Source organism: Entelurus aequoreus, linkage group LG12 (assembly GCF_033978785.1).
Source record: "Entelurus aequoreus isolate RoL-2023_Sb linkage group LG12, RoL_Eaeq_v1.1, whole genome shotgun sequence".
Taxonomy (NCBI): Eukaryota; Metazoa; Chordata; class Actinopteri; order Syngnathiformes; family Syngnathidae; genus Entelurus; species Entelurus aequoreus.
This window is the reverse complement of record NC_084742.1, coordinates 59,220,042-59,241,601: the sequence shown is the minus strand read 5'-3', so window position 1 is coordinate 59,241,601 and position 21,560 is coordinate 59,220,042.

Here is a 21,560-nt window from a genome sequence, read left to right as displayed (position 1 = left end):
GATCCGCGGGCGCTCCGAGCGTATCGCCCTCAGACACCGGCAATATGTTACATGTGCTAATGCTGTTTGAACGCCCGCTGCCTCCTACCTTCATCCTTTACACTAGACTTTTAGGGAGGAAACCGCTCAGCCTGCAGGGAACTCTTTCTGTGTGATGACGTGGTGATGGCCGCTAGGAAGGAAGGAAGGAAGGAAGGAAGTGGGGTAAAAGGATAGGACAACAGCTTGTGTCATAGCGACTATTCAGGGCCATTTGATTAGACGGAAAGAATGAAAGAATTCTTTCATCAAGGCACCTTCAAGCCCTCCTTTCTGCCCCCCCCCCCCCTCACACACACACACTAACGGATAAAAACATCCAATCAGAGGGAAGCGTGCAACGGGAGCAGAATAAAAGCGTTCAATCACTCGCTAGTTCAAAGACGGGATCAGGTAAGGGGGGGAGGATGGAAGTGATGCTAAAAATAAAAAGATAACATAAATCATCATTTTCATCCTCATATTGAGTTTTTGGGCCGTGCTGAGGGCAAAAATCCTCCTCATTAGCATAATTCAACTCCTACCTAGCAACTGTAGTGTTCAGACAAGCCAACTCTTGCAATAGTTTCCAACAGCTCGTTTTATCTTGCGGCTCGTTAGCTTGTCTTTTTCGGCGGGACGATTGGGCGCCCGCGGCGACACAACAAAACGACAACGACAACAACCGCACAAAGGCGAGTGATGATCCCCACGCAACGCGGCGCAACATCCTTGCAATGACTTTGCGGGCGCCTTCTCGCCGGTTGGCGCGAGGGTCCGTATTGCGGGGGGCGGGGGCCACTTCTTTTATCCCCTGTCCTTCAGACTCACGGTCTTCCTTTCCATGGTTGGAAAAACAGAGTAATTACGCCATATTGCCAAAAGTATTTGGCCACCATTCCAAATGATCAGAATCAAGTGCTCAAAAGTCAGGATTTTGTATTTATTTAATGTGCATACAAAAGTTAAAAAAGTACAAAAGTAGCTTCCATATGAGGAGGTGTGAACAAGTTAGGACCGAAATCATGGTCCCAATAACATTGCATCTAATAGAGAGCCAAATACTAGAGTTTGTGAACATTGCTCCAAAGTCAGGATTTTTTATTTATTTAATGTGCATACAAAAGTTTTAAAAAAAGTACAAAAGTAGCTTCCATATGAGGAGGTGTGAACAAGTTAAGGTTCCCCTTGTGCTGTTACCTTGTCGTGGTGGGGAACCTTGCGTGTCTCTGTGACCCGGATAGCTATACCGACGGGGGCTATGCCCCCAGAAGGTTCAACCATGTCGGGCAGGTATTCCAGGTAGAGTCCAGACAAAAAACAGCACCTGGTCCTCCAGGTTGGGGGTTGGGCGTGGGGCCAATAACCCCACCTCGTAAAAAGACACTACCGTTACGGAAACTTCTACGAACTATACTACTATGGACCTCTCAGTAGACTCGAGCCAACCTATTGGCATTATGACCGCCCCTGATGAAAGCCTTCAACAGGAAGTCAGGAGCCTACTGGGACCCAAAACTACGATCCGCCTGGGTGCATGGAATGTCCGCACCATGTTCGACACATCCAAAACAGCTCAGGTCACAAGTGAAATGAGAAGATACGGGTTGGACATCCTGGGAATAAGTGACTGCCGATGGACCAGCTCTGGACGCCAGGTGATGAGTGATGGCACAGTTATCCTGCACTCTGGGCACTCCGATCAACACACGCGTGGCGTGGCCCTCATAGTCTCAAAGGAGAAGGTCAACACCTTGCTGGAATGGGAACCCCTCGGTGACAGGCTGATCAGAGCCCGCTTCAACTCCATGCACTGCAAGCTCACCATCATTCAGTGCTATGCACCAACCAAAGAAGCGAAGGAGGAGGAAAAAGACCAGTGGTATGAGGAGCTACAGCAGACAGTCTCTAAAGTTCCCCAACATGACATGCTAGTGATCATGGGTGACATCAACGCCAAGGTGGGAGCTGATAACACAGACTGTGAGAGAGCTATGGGGAAGCACGGGTGCGGTGTGATGAACGACAATGGCGAGCGTCTTGTTGACTTCTGCATGACCAACAACTGCGTCATCGGTGGTACCATCTTTCCACACAAAACAATCCATAAACTCACATGGAAGTCACCTGACGGTTCCACCACCAACCAGATTGATCACATCTTGATCAATGGAAAGTGGCGCAGGTCTCTCCAAGACATTCGAGTTTATCGTGGAGCCGATGTCAACAGCGACCATTACCTTCTAACAGCCATTATCAAGCTGAAACTAAGGAAAGCGCAAAAGCGGAGTCAACGTAGGAAACATCTTGATGTAGCCAAACTAAGATGCCCCAAGACCAACAAAGAGTTCTGTCTGGAACTGAAGAACCGCTTCAGTGCTCTCGCCAAACCTGCGAACGAAGACTCAGACACCCAAGGCAAGTGGGAGAACATCAAAAAGTCTTGGGCTATAGAAAGAGAGGGAACAAAGAATGGTTAACACCTGGCACCTGGCAAAGAATTGAAGAAAGAAAACAGCTGAAAGCCAAGATGCTTAGCACAAAATCGCACAAGCTCCATGAGCAGGTCCAGAAAGCCTACAAGGAAAAGGACAGAGAGGTAAAGAAGAGTGCAAGGAGTGACAAAAGGGCCTTTGTTGAGGATCTAGCAGAGAAAGCTGAATGTGCAGCTGCACGGGGTGAGTTGAGTACGATTTACAAGATCACAAAGCAACTCACAGGCAAGTACAACAGCCAGCCGGCCCCTGTTAAAGATAAACAGGGCAACATCCTCACCACTGAGAGTGACCAGATCTTGAGATGGGTTAAGCATTTCCGTGAGGTACTCAATTGCCCGGAGCCAGATCATCCTGCCAACCCTTCATCAGCAGAAAGTCTCCTTGACATCGAGACCACCCCTCCAAGTAAAGAAGAGGTCAAATTTGCCATCAAAGCCTTGAAGAATGGGAAAGCCGCCGGCATAGACTCTGTTTATGCAGAGATGCTGAAAGCTGACCTTAACACCTCTGTCAATGTGCTTACTGATCTCTTTAAAGACATCTGGGAGAAGGAAGTAATACCTCAAGACTGGGACAAGGGCCTGATTGTCAAACTTCTCAAGAAAGGAAACCTCCAAAATTGTGACAACTGGAGGGGCATCACGCTGCTATCAGTACCATCTAAGGTCTTCTGCAGGATTTTACTCGGCAGAATCGATTCCACTATTGATCAGAAGCTACGGCAGGAACAAGCAGGGTTCAGGAGAGGGAGGGGCTGCATAGATCAGATCTTCGCTCTGAGAAACATTATCGAGCAGTGTGTAGAATGGAACACTCCTCTGCACATCAACTTCATCGACTTTCGCAAAGCTTTTGACAGCCTACATCGTGACACCCTATGGAAGAATGTTGGGGCCTATGGAGTTCCTCCAAAACTGGTCACTCTCATAGGGATGTTCTACCGTCACTTTGAATGCAGCGTCATTGTTAATGGTGAGCCATCTACATGGTTCACTGTGGAGTCTGGTGTGCGGCAGGGGTGTACTATTTCCCCCATTCTTTTCCTGATTGCCATAGACTGGGTCATGCGGAATACAACTGACAGACCCAGGGGTATCCAGTGGACATTGTTCTCCCAACTTGAAGACCTAGATTTTGCTGATGATCTTGCTGTCCTTGCACCAAAGCACATCCATCTGCAGGAGAAAACTGACAGACTGAACAAATTCGCCCAACAGGTAGGGCTGAACATAAATGTGTCCAAAACACAAGTGATGTGCATTAATGCCACTCCAGATGTACCAATCACAGTGAATGGACACGCTCTCGACTATGTTGAGAACTTTACCTATCTGAGAAGTCTCGTCAGTAAGGACAACACTGCACAAAAAGACATTAGAGCAAGACTCGGAAAGGCACAGGGTGCTTTTGCTAGGCTACACACCATCTGGAAGTCCAAGCAATATAGCTTAAGAACAAAGGTCCGACTTTACAACAGTAATGTAAAATCTGTATTGTTGTACGGCTCGGAGTGCTGGCGAGTAACATACTACGACATGAAAAAAGTCGAAGCCTTCCACAATGGATGCCTCAGGAAACTCTGTCAAATCTTCTGGCCCGAGAAAATATCCAATGCACATCTATACAAGAAGACCAAGTGCAACAGTGTGGTGCTAGAGATCAAATGCCGCCGATTCCAATGGCTTGGGCATGTTCTGAGGATGGACCAAGACCGTATCCCCAAGATCGCACTACGTTGGACTCCACCTGGGAAAAGGAAGCAAGGTCGGCCCAAGAACACGTGGCGGCGTACGGTGACAGCTGAGCTGAAGGAGATGAACCTAACCTGGGGCGAGGCACAGCATGTTGCTCAGGACAGGTCCAGATGGAGGCAGATCGTCGAAGCCTTATGTCCCGCCAGGGACGAAGAGGATTAAGTAAGTAAGAACAAGTTAAGACCGAAATCATGGTCCAAATACGGAAAACCATTGCATCTAATAGAGAGCCAAATACTAGAGTCCCTGAACATTGCTCCAAAGTCAGGATTTTTTATTTATTTAATGTGCATACAAAATTTAAAAAAAAAGTACAAAAGTAGCTTCCATGAGGAGGTGTGAACAAGTTAGGACCGAAATCATGGTCCCAATATGGAAAATCATTGCATCTAATAGAGAGCCAAATACTAGAGTCCCTGAACATTGCTCCAAAGTCAGGATTTTTATTTATTTAATATGCATACAAAAGTAAAAAAAAGTACAAAAGTACCTTCCATATGAGGAGGTGTAAACAAGTTAGGACCGAAATCATGGTCCCAATACGGAAAACCATTGCATCTAATAGAGAGCCAAATACAAGAGTTTGTGAACATTGCTCCAAAGTCAGGATTTTTTATTTATTTAAATGTGCATTCAAAAGTAAAAAAAGTACAAAAGTACCTTCCATATGAGGAGGTGTGAACAAGTTAGGACCGAAATCATGGTCCCAATACGGAAAACCATTGCATCTAATAGAGAGCCGAATACTAGAGTCCCTGAACATTGCTCCAAAGTCAGGATTTTTTATTTATTTAATGTGCATACAAAAGTAAAAAAAAAGTACAAAAGTAGCTTCCATATGAGGAGGTGTGAACAAGTTAGGACCGGAATCATGGTCCCAATATGGAAAACCATTGCATCTAATAGAGAGCCAAATACTAGAGTTTGTGAACATTGCTCCAAAGTCAGGATTTTTTATTTATTTAATGTGCATACAAAAATTTTTTAAAAAGTACAAAAGTAGCTTCCATGAGGAGGTGTGAACAAGTTAGGATCGAAATCATGGTCCCAATACGGAAAACCATTGCATCTAATAGAGAGCCAAATACTAGAGTCCCTGAACATTGCTCCAAAGTCAGGATTTTTTATTTATTTAATGTGCATACAAAAGTAAAAAAAGTACAAAAGTAGCTTTCATATGAGGAGGTGTGAACAAGTTAGGACATAAATCATGGTCCCAATACGGAAAAACCATTGCATCTAATAGAGGGCCAAATACTAGAGTTTGTGAACATTGCTCCAAAGTCAGGATTTTATATTTATTTAATGTGCATACAAAAGTTTTTTAAGAAAGTACAAAAGTACCTTCCATATGAGGAGGTGTGAACAAGTTAAGACCGAAATCATGGTCCCAATATGGAAAACCATTGCATCAAATAGAGAGCCAAATACTAGAGTCCCTGAACATTGCTCCAAAGTCAGGATTTTTTTATTTATTTAATGTGCATACAAAAGTAAAAAAAGTACAAAAGTACCTTCCATATGAGGAGGTGTGAACAAGTTAGGACCGAAATCATGGTCCCAATATGGAAAACTATTGCATCTGATAGAGAGCCAAATACTAGAGTTTGTGAACATTGCTCCAAAGTCAGGATTTGTTATTTATTTAATGTGCACACAAAAGTAAAAGAAGTACAAAAGTACCTTCCATATGAGGAGGTGTAAACAAGTTAGGACCGAAATCATGGTCCCAATATGGAAAACCATTGCATCTAATAGAGAGCCAAATACTAGAGTCCCTGAACATTGCTCCAAAGTCAGGATTTTGTATTTATTTAATGTGCATACAAAAGTAAAAAAAGTACAAAAGTAGCTTCCATATGAGGAGGTGTGAACAACTTAGGACCGAAATCATGGTCCCAATACGAAAAACAACTGCATCTAATAGAGAGCCAAATACTAGAGTTTGTGAACATTGCTCCAAAGTCAGGATTTTTGTATTTATTTAATGTGCATACAAAAGTAAACATTGCCAGGTGCAAAGGCAGCAATATATTGTCAAAGGTATTTGGCCACCCATCCAAATGATGAGAATCAGGTGCCCTAATCACTTGGCCCGGTGTATCAAATCAAGCACTTAGGCATGGAGACTGTTTCTACAAACATTTGTGAAAGAATGGGCCGCTCTCAGTGATTTCCAGCGTGGAACTGTCATAGAATGCTACCTGTGCAACAAATCCAGTCGTGAAATTTCCTCGCTCCTAAACATTCCAAAATCAACTTTCTTCTAAGAAAAGTGAAGAGTTTGGGAACAACAGCAACTCAGCCACCAAGTGGTAGGCCACGTAAACTGACAGAGTGGGGTCAACGGATGCTGAAGTGCATAGTGCAAAGACTTTCTGCACAGTCAGTCGCTACAGAGCTCCAAACTTCATTTGACCTTCCAATTAGCCCACGTACAGTACGCAGAGAGCTTCATGGAATGGGTTTTCATGGCCGAGCAGCTGCATCTAAGCCATACATCACCAAGTCCGATGCAAAGCGTGGGATGCAGTGGTGTAAAGGACATCACCACTGGACTCTAGAGCAGTGGAGACGCCTTCTCTGGACTGATGAGTCACGCTTTTCCATCTGGCAATCGGATGGACCAGTCTGGGTTTGGAGGTTGCCAGAAGTACGGTACATTTCGGACTGCATTGTGCCGAGTGTGAAATTTGGTGGAGGAGGAATTATGGTGTGGGGTTGTTTTTCAGGAGTTGGGCTTGGCCCCTTAGTTCCAGTGAAAGGAACTTTGAATGCTCCAGGATACCAAAACATTTTGGACAATTCCATGCTCCCAACTTTATGGGAACAGTTTGGAGCATGCATTTTTGGAAGAATGGTGGAGAATTCCTATAAACACACTCTGCAACCTTGTGGACAGCCTTCCCAGAAGAGTTGAAGCTGTAATAGCTGCAAAAGCTGGACCCGCATCATATTGAACCCTATGTGTTTGGAATGGGATGGCACTTCAAGTTCATATGTGAGTCAAGGCAGGTGGCCAAATACTTTTGGCAATATAGTGTATATATTTACGGCTATATAGCGTCCCGCCATTTGAGCTGCATACACTAAATCTTTAGATGAAAAACATATGTTTACATATATTAGCCACAATGGACTAAGCCGCACCGGTACAAAAAATATGTATTACATACAATTGTTTCCAAACAATGCCTTTAAGACGGCAGTAAAACGGCAGAACAAACAAAACAGAAGTCTTCATCATAGACCCACTAGCTGCAGATGCTAGCTCTCCAATCAGCCAAACAGACTCAATAACTCCACGATGACCTTTTGATGAATTTACGAAACGGAAACAATACAAAAAGCAGACTTGTAAACATGTTAGCATATTCGCTAATGCTAACAACGCTAGCTTGATTACATTACAATAGGACTTGCAAATATGCATGAAAACACTCATCCAAACATCACACCTGGGACAGTTTAGTAAGTACGAATTGTTTTAGTTATATTGTAAAACTTACAAATGTTGCTCGAAGTGATGAATGAATAATCAGTTCGAGCAGAAACGCTATGGACGGGTATACAGGAAGTACATTTTCAACCCGCAGCACCTGCAGTGAGCGAACTCATCCAAAAGGTGGCGCCAAAGCTGGCCTCTTTAAAGTCTCTGTCGATATAATATTTGTTTAACACAAAACATTAAGGCCGTTAGCGAAGAAAAATCCACAAATTAGCCGCATCGTGTTATAAGCCGCAGGATTCAAAGTGTTGGAAAAAAGTAGCATATTACAGTCCAGAAAACATGGTATGTCAATTTCTAGCTATGAGCTAATATTAGTGAATAAGACTGGATCTTAAGGGACTCACTGTGCTAAGTAAAGGTAAGGAGGCTCCTAATCTAAAGCAACAATTAGCAGAGAGACAGCTTGCATCCCAAAAAACTTGTAACATAGAAACACGCCTAGACCAGTCTTTAAAGGTTTGGCACAACGACGTGGTGCGACATCCGCGCAATAAGTTTGCGGACGTGTTCTCGCCGGTTGGCGCTGGGGTCCGTGGTGTGGGGGGGGCAGGAAAGCGTCACAGCGTCCTGGCAGTTAAAAAGCGCTACGACGAAGACCAAAGACCTGTGACTCGGGTGGGCCCCGGAACCAAATGAAGATGATTGGTCGGTCCCTGCGGGGGGTGCGATGCATGGGGGTCGAGACCGAGGTCAGGTTTTTATAAATCTCATTTCTGCTGCCCATTTTTATCAGCTCGCCGCAGTCGCCTACAGCCGCGCACGCTTGATGCGCGAAAGGGCTAACTCAGATGTGGCAGAGCGGGTTAGCCTGATAAACCCAACTGGAGGATGTGGCAACAGATAAGTTCATATAGCAGCATGCTATATGAACGTTCCCATTTTCTCAGCGCCCTTCTTCCTTTTCTAGGATTTAATTAAAGCACTCGGACTGATGGTCATCATCACTTCTCCTCTCCTCGTCCTGCGGAGGTTAATAGCGCACTAATCCAACCTCCTGCTCCGGAGGGAGCCCCAGGTCCTTCCTCAATAATGCATGGATCAGACCGGGAGACCTGCGCATGAAAGGTTGAAGGCCCTCATACTGTACTTAATGGACATTCTATTCCTATTGCTTCTGTTATTAGGTTGTAACAAACGCACCCAAGTTCTCCGGGTGTCGCTGCCACTACGCAAAGTAAGGAGTCACGGGTGGGACCTGATATTCAGCTGGGAACGACTAAAACAATAAATAACCACAAGACATTAGGGGTGTAACGGTACGTGTATTTGTATTGAACCGTTTCGGTACGGGGGTTTCGGTTCGGTTCGGAGGTGTACCGAACGAGTTTCCACACGAACATATTAAGTAGCCGCCTAAGCTAAAGTCTTAACAAGCTGCCCCGCTTCCTTCTGCCTGTCTCTGTCAGTACTCTACACAGCACCCAGCATTGTCCCACCCACACAACCATCTGATTGGTTACACACAGAGCGGTAACAGCCAATCAGCAGTGCGTATTCAGAGCGCATGTAGTCAGTGCTTAGCGTTTAGCAGGTAATCATCAGGCTGCGGACTCTCCCCAAATTATAATAAACACCTCCCAGTCAACTACTAGTAACATCACTATGAGCCCGGTGACCTTCTAGAAATATAAAAGGCAGCTCAGCTCGCTCGCAGTCCTGGCTTGAGGTGAAGGCTAATTTGCTTTTAGCGTAACGTTAGCTCATTTTGAGGTGTGTGTGTGTGTGTGTGTGTGTGTGTGTGTGTGTGTGTTACAGACAGCAAAGCCCTGTCTGTCTGTTATTTCACTTTACCTTTTTCTGTGTTGATTGAGCTGTGTTGAAGCAGCAAAAAAAGGACATTATGTTAAATGAAGAGTTTATGTCTCTGATAGTTGATATAATAATGTAAGTGCATCATTAAGCCTACATGAACTCCATGGTGTTCAGGGATGAATAGTCGCTCCTATTGATATTGTACTATTTTTTCAGCTATAGTTACATGAATCATTAGTAATGGAGCAGCCTAGTTTTGAATGGCAGGGTCCCTGCTATCACATGTTGATAAAAATATAACATTTACATAATAAAAATCAACTACAGGCTTCCCTAATGCTGTCATAAATTAAGCATGATGAGTTGACTTGAAACTGTTTAATGTTGCACTTTTTATATGTAGAATAAAAGTTGTATGATTTTATTTAATCTGAGCAACAACTTGAGGCAGTTTAATAATAATAATAATAATAATGGATTAGATTTATATAGCGCCTTTCTAGACACTCAAAGCGCTTCACAGAGAAGTGAGAACCCATCATTCATTTTTACAACTCATTCATTCATCATTCATTCTCCGGTGTGAGCGGCACCGGGGGCAAGGGTGAAGTGTCCTGCCCAAGGACACAACGGCAGCGATTTTTTGGATGGTAAGAGGCGGGGAGCGAACCTGCAACCCTCAGGTTTCTGGCAAGGCCGCTCTACCCACTACGCCATGCCGCCCCAATGTTAATGTTGATTAACGTGGGCAGAATTATTATAGTGTTCCCAATTTTAAAAGGATAAAGCCATTGTTTACAAATTTGGTAAAAAAATAACCAAAAATGTATATTTTATTGTTTTCTTACTGTACCGAAAATGAACCCAACCGTGACCTCTAAACCGAGGTACGTACCGAACCGAAATGTTTGTGTACCGTTACACCCCTAATATATATACATTGTTTCCCATAAACTGCCAAGATACCTGTGGCGGTCGGGGCGTGGCTACGGGCGTGGCTATGGGCGTGGTCACCATGACATCATCGAGTAATTTGCATAATGTACTACAATGATATGACTTTCTCTAAAAAGGCTCAAAAAATGTATACTTACTAATTAATAATAACAGTTTTGTTTTAAACGTCCATCCATCCATCCATCCATTTTACAATATAATTACAACACTTTATGTTCATATTTCTATACAGATTTGAACAATAAGTTATTCACTGAAATATATTTATCAATTGTGGTTCTTACAAAAAATATATCTTATAAAATATAAAAGCTAAAATGTCTCTTAAAGCTCTGCCCCTTTAATTAGTGCATACTAAATAATTTAACTTTAGCCTACTACTACAACCATATTATTTACCAGCAACATAAAGTGAAACAGAGGCAGAGATGTCCTGCCACAGTCAGTAACAAATAAACAGAAAACAGTAGTGGTGGTAGATAGACACAGAGCTTTATCAAACATCTGATCCACTGAACAAAGAGCTCCAAAAATCTTGAACTTTAGACTGCCATCAGTTTTACTCCCTACACTTAACCATGTGTTTCCTACTGCCTGCAGACTTTGCACCCTTTATTATATACACATGTTGTGTTTCTAATATAAATACATTTAATAAAGTCAAATACAAATAAGGCAACAAGAGAAGTATCCTACACTTCTCTTTTGTAAAGTAAATCTGAACAGCCGATATGGGCATGCTTCCATTAAAATCTCCTGAGGATTGAGGAAAACCCCTCATGAAACAGGCCTGTAGAGATTAAATAGTCTTGTGATTTTTTTCCCACACATACATATTACGCTCTACCACGGTATCGAGCACTATTTTTTGGATAATCTAATTAAGACATATATATATATATATATATATATATATATATATATATATATATATATATATATATATATATATATATATATATATATATATATATATATATATTTAAAGAAATACTTGAATTTCAGTGAATTCTAGCTATAAATATACTCCCCCCGCCCCCTTAACCCCGACCCCTGGCCCCGCTCACCCCGACCCCGCCCACCTCAACCCCCCTGGCCCCCTAATCTCCTGAATTTGGAGGTCTCAAGGTTGGCAAGTATGATGGTGTGTGGTCATTAAATATGTATTCTGATATATGTTCTTCACAGAAAATGAGCCAAAGTCAGTGAGTCTCAGTTTGGAAAATGAATTAATTGTATCATTTTTCTTTCAATAAGAAACATGAAAACGGGTCCCACGGACCCGAACACCACACAAGGGTTAACGTGCGTCGCAATAAACAACGAAAATAAAAGTCGCTGATATCAATGATACACTAAGCCCCGCCTCCCCGTACGGGCCACCACTCTGTAACAAACGCACCCAAGTTCACCGGGTGTCGCTGCCACTACGCAAAGTAAGGAGTCACGGGTGGGACCTGATATTCAGCTGGGAACGACTAAATCAATAAATAATCACAAGACATATATAACTATTAGCCACAACACGATCAGACTTATATTTAATATGCCATAAATTAATCCCGCATAACAAACACCTCCCCCCCTCCCTCCCTCCCGTCCATATAAACCGCCAATACAAATCAAACACACTCACTCCCACAGCCCAAAGTGCAGTTCACCTCCCCAAAGCTCATACATCACATATATTTCCACAAAGTTACGTACCATCCAACTCAAAGTCCTCCTGGTAAGAGTCTCTGTTCGTCCCACTTCTCCACAGGCCAATTGTAAATCCACAAAAACGCTCAAAAATGAGGATTCCTTCCATAAAGTGGCTCCGTAGCAAACCCGCTTTGGCTGACAGGTGCTCTAAATGGTGTGTGACGTCAATTTCCGCTTCCGCCCGGTCTGATAGCACCGGATGCTTTTATATCACAGACGTCTTCTAAGGGTACGCAGCATGGAGCGCTACTGCCTACTGGCGCTGACGAGACGCGGGGCCGCCGTCTTGGAGTGGTGATCCGCTCCACTCACTGCAATTCATTTGGCAGGAGCAATGAATTTAATTCATCTTACCTCACTGAATACCACTGATTTTCACACGCTTTTTTTGTCATGCGTGTAGCTATGATAAAGGATACATGTTTTATTATTCATAGTTTGCTTAACGGTAATAGAATATTCTTATATGCTATAAGTGACCGGACGTCCGAGATCAAAACTGGGAATATAATCCCAGAGAAGGGGGAAAAAACAGTCAGCTATTTTTAAATTGAAGAAACAATATGATTAGGTTATATATACACACGTATATCCTACATCAGAGGTGTCCAAAGTGCGGCCTGTGGGCCATTTGCGGCCCGCAGCTAATCGTTTACCGGCCCCCCACACATTCTGCAAAAATTGCAAGATTGATAGTATTGCAAAAATAAAAAATAAACATTTTAAAAAAGTGGAATGAGGTGAAATCTAACAAGTAATGTTGACACAAAGCTGCCATGCAGGCTGTTATTTTTTTCTTTTGTCTTTTTTTATTTTTTTGCCATTGCTCGAAAAAAAAAAAAAAAGACAAAAAATCTATGTTACAATGAATTATTACTTAAAAAAATGCCACTTTAAAATGTTTTATGTGGAAAAATATTGCATATATTGTGTGGTTGCCATATAAAAACATCAAAGTTTTATTTGACAAAAGAGCATAAAAACAAACAAAATTAAAGCTGCAAGCAGCGTTGGTCGGGTCCGCCTTTTGGCAGGTGCTAGTCCTAGGTGTCCCAATACTTTTGTCCAGTGGTAGTCCTGAGTGAGACCTACATAGAGGTTTTTGTTTCGTGTCTCTACGATATTCGTACTGGGAGTTAGAGGAAGTTGTGTCTGAGTTCACATTGTCATTATAGGGTATTGTGTGTAGAATTTTGAGGACAAAGAAGGAAGAATTGCATTTTCGTTGTCATTTTTGGCACCGGAGCAGCATCAGTGATGCGGGTCTTTGAAGGCTCGTACATAGAGGTGTTTCATGTCTCTAAGACGTTCCTACCGGAAGTTACAAGCAGTTTTGTCAGAGTTTTCCTCCTCCTTGGGGTTCGGGTTTTTTTTTAGATCGCAATTTCCACCAGTCCCGATGTGTGTGAGAAGTTTGGTGAGTTTTGAAGTATTTTAAGGGGGTCAAATTACAGCTCAAAAATCAAAAAAGAGTGTTTTTAGTCATTTTTTGTCTTGAAGGGGAAATTGCCAAGTTCCTGTTGGTTTTCGCCCAAAGAAGTGAAATTATGAATTGTAGGTCTAAGTGAGACCTACATACTGGTTTTTGTTTCATGTCTCTACGACCTTCCTAGTGGGAGTTAGAGGCAATTTACTTCCTAGGGGGCGCTAGAGAGCAATTGTGATTTTTGGGGTTAGGTTTTTTTACTAAAATGTAGTGTTCCCGAGTTTGAATGTGTGTGTCAAATTTGGTGAGTTTTGAAGCATGTTAAGGGGGGAAAAGTAATGCGCAAAGCTGCGGAATAATAAAGAAAGAATAATAATAATAATAATAAAACCTTACAAATTCAATAGGGTCCTTTCGTCCCATTGCAAAAGGACTCCCTGTGGGATTCCTTTTGAAAAGGTCCTGTGCGGACCCTAATAATAGTTCAAACGTAAAATGGACAGATATATCTGAAGTTGATCTCGTAATTTAAGTGTGAAAAGTAAAAAAACAAACTAATAAAAATGTATGACTTTATGAGTGGGAGACCTTTTGGATCCCAAATATATTTATTGGGATATTATTTAACTTTTCACTGTTATTACTCAAAAATATTAAAGAATTCAAATCAATGGTGTCCTGCATTATTGATCTTTTAGGGCTCTAATTACTAAATACTGCATATTTCAGTTTTACTATAAAAAACAAAGTTGTCTTTGACAGAAAAGGCATAAAACCTGTTTTTTTTTTTACTTGATATCAACCTGAAGTTGATATAGAGATATACTGTAAAAAAAATAAATAACTGAGACCTTTGACCCTTGACTGGTCCCCAGGAGCCCTAAAGGTTAAAAAAAAATCTATATATTTTGTTATGGTTTGAAAATGGAAAATATCAAAATGGCCCCCGTATGCTTAAATTTTTCCGTGTGTGGCCCTCAGTGGAAAAAGTTTGGACACCCCTGTCCTACATAAACAATGTATGAATACATTAGATATGTATATATTTTATAGACCAGACCTGGGCAAATTAAGGCCCGGGGGCCGCATGTGGCCCGTTAAGTATTTCAATCTGGCCCGCCGGACATTCCCAAATAATTTTTTTAGATCTTTAAGATGGAAACTATAGCTGCCATTATGATGTGCAGTGACGTTTTCAAATGACCGTAAGTCTTGAACTATACAAAGTATTTCAATTAGAGATGTCCGATAATATCGGCCTGCCGATAATATCGGCCTGCCGATATTATCGGCCGATAAATGCTTTAAAATGTAATATCGGAAATTATCGGTATCGTTTTTTTATTATCAGTATTGGGGTTTTTTTTGGTTTTTTTTAAATTAAATCAACATAAAAAACACAAGATACACTTACAATTAGTGCACCAACCCAAAAAACCTCCCTCCCCCATTTACACAAAAGGGTTGTTTCTTTCTGTTATTAATATTCTGGTTCCTACATTATATATCAATATATATCAATACAGTCTGCAAGGGATACAGTCCGTAAGCACACATGATTGTGCGTGCTGCTGCTCCACTAATAGTACTAACCTTTAACAGTTCATTTTACTCATTTTCATTAATTACTAGTTTCTATGTAACTGTTTTTATATTGTTTTACTTTCTTATTTATTCAAGAAAATGTTTTTAATTTATCTTATTTTATTAATTTATTTTAAAAAGGACCTTATCTTCACCATAACTGGTTATCCAAATTAGGCATAATAATGTGTTAATTCCACAACTGTATATATCGGTATCGGTTGATATCGGTATCTGTAATTAAAGAGTTGGACAATATCGGAATATCGGATATCGGCAAAAAGCCATTATCGGACATCCCTAATTTTAATGGTTGGAATCTGCACTTTTGCATGATATACTAGTTACTATGGTAATCTAATGAGTTACTATGCTAATGTAAGTCACAGCAGCTCAGACGAGGCACCAAGCAGTGTGGGTGGGGAGCGTTTCCACAGAGTGCCAGCCTGAATTGTGGGTGTCAGGGACAGACGCGGAAGGAGATTTTCACAACAAAGTTCTAAAGCTTAGTGATATATGAGATATATCAGATTGTGGGAGGGGTTTTTTACCCTTTGCGTTCATATTTCGCTGTGTGTTGAATTTTTGTCACATTTCGCTTGATTGTAAAATATGTCGATGGAGAGGGGGTGTGACGTTCATATGTTGTCAATATTCAGTGTTTTATCCTTCATAGAAAAATTTAAAATTCCGTTCCGTTTTTTAGGGCGGTCTGTCAAAACGTTTTTAGCATTCAATCAGACATTTTTGTGAGGTTTTGTATTAGTGTTCCTAAAAATAGACATACCGGCCCCCAGACACATTTTTTCCCTCTAAATTTGGCCCCCGAGTCAAAATAATTGCCCAGGTCTGTTATAGACTGTATCGGTTTTATTCTGTCTTGACACTTTGTATTGATATTTTCTATTACATTCTTCCCTTAAATGATCATGTTTACAGTCATTGTTTTATATGTATTTTTTATGTATGTCGCTTTGGATAAAAGCGTCTGCCAAATACTTCAAGATTCAAGATGCTTCATTATTGTCCATTCTTTAACATGTACAAGACACATAAGAACTGAAATTTCATTTTGGGCACAGTCCCACTAAGAGCAGACATACGTTACAGGGGGACAAGACGGGACCGCCAACGGATCAGCCACTTACGGCGCTCCTTAAAAAAGGTGGGAAAAAGGTGACATTGGGAAAGGGGGAAGAGTAAAAAAAGTATCAGTCTAAGGCTGGACCCTCGGGAGGGGTCCAGACTGAGTCCAAGGAATAAACCTCACATGGCATGGCACACATAAACATGATACATGTAATCACAACAACTCGCAACAGAGGGGGGGGGGGGGGGGATTTGGGGCCCTGGAGGCTGGCTGCCGCTATAAAGCGCTACTCAGCCATCCACAACCCCGAAGAGGAATTAAGCAGTGGTGAAGGCGTTGATTGGGGGAGGGGCGTGTGCGTGCATGTATGCCCAATTAACTTGGGTGAGATGTTGAAATGTTTTTGTGGACTGGGGCCGATCTCAAAGTTCGACACCGGGTGTTATTGAAAAAAAGGAAGGTCAAAAGCGTCCATCGTTGAGGAGTCCTCGGGGGAGTTCTTCAGAACAGCCTGTTCCTGATAGCGTCAAGGCCATTCGAGGGAGTCAAATCGTAGATTAAGATGTTGTTTTCTCCGAGCAGTCAAAACAATGACATTCCCGCTCTGTGTCCGTGCTGGTTCTCTCAAATTCAATTGAATTCTTCCTTCTCAGCAAGCTTCTCCATGACGAGATCCATTTTGCGATTCAAATCAGAAATCGCCACAGTCTGTGTTCCCACAGCCCGACCCAATCCTTCCATTGCGACGAACAGCCGTTGGGCTCCTTGAATGGCTGCCATAGTCTTCCGAATTTGACGATACAGCAGAGCAATGTCCAGCCCAATCAGCAGGTGCCCCGCGATCATGGTTCCAAATATGTAGATGTCTTCCACAGTCCTCGATGGAAAGGATTGAGAGGCACATGAGTCTCCATTTATCCCAGGAATCTCTCACGTACCCCGCAGTAATGGTTCCATCAGGGCAGCCAGGCTCCCCCGAACCTCTTTTCCTTGTCGAAAAGACTTTGTCGATTGCGTCGAGAGTCCAGCTGATTGTATCCATGAATTGATGTTTAGATTTGAGGACAGCGCAAAGAAATAGGCTTCAAAAAAGTTCAGACAGGACAAGGACACAAGAAAGCAAGCAGGGAAGGAGGGAGCGGAGAAAAATGCGAGCGCCTTCACCAAGAGGCAAGACAGAAACATAAACGTACACTACCGTTCAAAAGTTTGGGGTCACATTGAAATGTCCTTATTTTTGAAGGAAAAGCACTGTACTTTTCAATGAAGATAACTTTAAACTAGTCTTAACTTTAAAGAAATACACTCTATACATTGCTAATGTGGTAAATGACTATTCTAGCTGCAAATGTCTGGTTTTTGGTGCAAAATCTACATAGGTGTATAGAGGCCCATTTCTAGAAACTATCACTCCAGTGTTCTAATGGTACAATGTGTTTGCTCATTGGCTCAGAAGGCTAATTGATGATTAGAAAACCCTTGTGCAATCATGTTCACACATCTGAAAACAGTTTAGCTCGTTACAGAACCTACAAAACTGACCTTCCTTTGAGCAGATTGAGTTTCTGGAGCATCACATTTGCGGGTTCAATTAAACGCTCAAAATGGCCAGAAAAATAGAACTTTTATCTGAAACTCGACAGTCTATTCTCGTTCTTAGAAATGAAGGCTATTCCACAAAATTGTTTGGGTGACCCCAAACTTTTGAACGGTAGTGTATTTCTTATTTCAACTTTATGTTATTCAATTGGGACATACATTTAAATGTAATTAATTACATTGACAAGCAATTCTATTATGGTCACACTCTTGTTTGCTCGCGGCTACGATTTCAGTACTATTGAAGATCTTTGCTCCTTCTCAACTCGGTGGCAATATTCTTTTCACAAAATACAACCAATAGTACGTTAATGTTAAATCTTACTTGCGAAAAGTAATCCCCCCGATTCCTATTTTCAACAGTCCGCTCATTTGAGCAGGAAAACGCTGAACACCATCTTTGTTTTCTACCTGTCAACTGTCAGTTTAGGCTGCTCATCACCACTTCAAGATGGCGGCCCAATTTTTCGCGTCACAGGAGCCAATGCTGCGTCTACTTATAAGATGCCTATGTTTTATATCCCCACATTTAATTAAGTCAATTTTTTTCATATTAGCTGTAACAGTTCATAATATTAGATAAATGGATGACATAATAAGTATATATACTTCTTTTCCCAGCTGAGCACAAGTTAATTGGGACTGGCAATATTTATTATATGTATATACACATACAGATGGACCCCTATGGCCATTACAAGGTTGGAAACTGTTGTTGCTGTGCTTATTTTCTCACAGGTGACAAGGGAGTGGTTGACTTCTGCTTGGTTACATCATGTTGACTATTCCTTAGAGCCCCAGCTTCCTTCTGGCCTCCTGTGACAAAATAAAAGCACTTACTTGCCAGGCACACAACATTTAGTTTGAATTCTGGTCTATTTGCCGCAACTTTTTTTCCTGAACTTTGAACTGTTATTAAAACGGTAACATATTTTTTTTCGATGACAGCCATAATGCAAAAAGTTAAAATAACAAACAAACAAGCAAATGCACCAAAATTATTATTATTATTGTTTTTGCTACGACGCCATCTTTTTGGACGAGTTTTGTCCTTCTGTTTAGACTAGGGTTGTACGGTATACCGGTACTGGTATAGTACTGCGATACTAATGAATCATATTCAGTACTATACCGCCTCTAAAAAGTACCGGTCCCGCCCCCCCCCCTTTTTTAACGGGCATTAAAAAAAGCGGGACGGGGACCGGTACTTTTTAAAGATATGGATGACAGAGTCTGGCGTGGATTAACTTGACTGGCCTGCACAGAGTCCTGACCTCAACCCGATAGAACACCTTTGGGATGAATTAGAACGGAGACTGAGAGCCGGGCCTTCTCCACCAACATCAGTGTGTGACCTCACCAAGAATGGTGGAAAATTCCTATAAAGACACTCCGCAACCTTGTGGACAGCCTTCCCAGAAGAGTTGAAGCTGTAATAGCTGCAAAAGGTCATATTAAACCCTATGAGTTAGGAATGGTATGGCACTTCAAGTTCATATGTGAGTCAAGGCAGGTGGCCAAATATTTTTGGCAATATAGTGTATTTTCTGGCATAAAATACTTGTTTTTTTGTTTTTTTAACATGGGAATTGAGTCTACTCTGTAGTGTTTGTTCCCACTATATTGGTGTTTTTTTTTTACAATCTATCAGAAGATGAAATCAATAATAAACCAAATTACAGGATGCTATTACTGTCATTTGCAGAAAATAGCAGGATGACCATGACACGTATACAATAGAGAAGCCTGTGAGTACAAGTACAACACGTCATGTACGGAAGATCAAAACCACTTGATTGGGTAGGAATGACGCATGTTACACCAACCACATTTTTGACAATCAAAGCATGATTGTAATAATCCGCATTTTGTATCGTTGACTTCGCTTAATAACACGAAAGTGCTGCCGCATCAGTGATACAGAATTTGGCGCGACACTGGCGTCCCAATACGGTAAACCATTGCATCTAATAGAGAGCCAAATACTAGAGTTTGTGAACATTGCTCCAAAGTCAGGATTTTTTATTTATTTAATGTGCATACAAAAGTAAAAAAAGTACAAAAGTAGCTTCCATATGAGGAGGTATGAACAAGTTAGGACCGAAATCATGGTCCCAATATGGAAAACCATAGCATCTAATAGAGAGCCAAATACTAGAGTTTGTGAACATTGCTCCAAAGTCAGGATTTTTTATTTATTTAATGTATATACAAAAGTTAAAAAAAAAAGTACGAAAGAAGCTTCCATATGAGGAGGTGTGAACAAGTTAGGACCGAAATCATGGTCCCAATACGGAAAACCTTTGCATCTAATACAGAGCCAAATACTAGAGTCCCTGAACATTGCTCCAAAGTCAAGATATTTTATTTATTTAATGTGTATACAAAAGTTTAAAAAAAAGTACAAAAGTAGCTTCCATATGAGGCGGTGTGAACAAGTTAGGACCGAAATCATGGTCCCAATACGGAAAACCTTTGCATCTAATACAGAGCCAAATACTAGAGTCTGTGAACATTGCTCCAAAGTCAGGATTTTTTATTTATTTATTGTGCATACAAAAGTTTAAAAAAAGTACAAAAGCAGCTTCCATATGAAGAGGTGTGAACAAGTTAGGAGCGAAATCATGGTCCCAATACGGAAAACCTTTGCATCTAATAGAGAGCCAAATACTAGAGTCTGTGAACATTGCTCCAAAGTCAGGATTTTTTATTGATTTAATGTGCATACAAAAGTAAAATAAGTACAAAAGTACCTTCCATATGAGGAGGTGTGAACAAGTTAGGACCGAAATCATGGTCCCAATTGACAAAACCATTGCATCTACTAGAGAGCCAAATACTAGAGTCTGTGAACATTGCTCCAAAGTCAGGATTTTTTATTGATTTAATGTGCATACAAATTTTTTTTTTAAAGTACAAAAGTACCTTCCATATGAGGAGGTGTGAACAAGTTAGGACCGAAATCATGGTCCCAATACGGAAAACCATTGCATCTAATAGAGAGCCAAATACTAGAGTTTGTGAACATTGCTCCAAGTCAGGATTTTTTATGTATTTAATGTGCATACAAAAGTAAAAAAAGTACAAAAGTACCTTCCATATGAGGAGGTGTGAACAAGTTAGGACCGAAATCATGGTCCCAATACAGAAAACCATTGCATCTAATAGAGAGCCAAATACTAGAGTTTGTGAACATTGCTCCAAAGTCAGAATTTTTTATTTATTTAATGTGCATACAAAAGTTAAAAAAAGTACAAAAGTAGCTTCCATATGAGGAGGTGTGAACAAGTTAGGACCGAAATCATGGTCCCAATACGAAAAACCATTGCATCTAATAGAGAGCCAGATACTAGAGTCTGTGAACATTGCTCCAAAGTCAGGATTTTGTATTTATTTAATGTGCATACAAAAGTAAAAAAAGTACAAAAGTAGCTTCCATATGAGGAGGTGTGAACAAGTTAGGACCGAAATCATGGTCCCAATTGACAAAACCATTGCATCTACTAGAGAGCCAAATACTAGAGTCTGTGAACATTGCTCCAAAGTCAGGATTTTTTATTTATTTAATGTGCATACAAATTTTTTTTTTTTAAAGTACGAAAGTACCTTCCATATGAGGAGGTGTGAACAAGTTAGGACCGAAATCATGGTCCCAATACGGAAAACC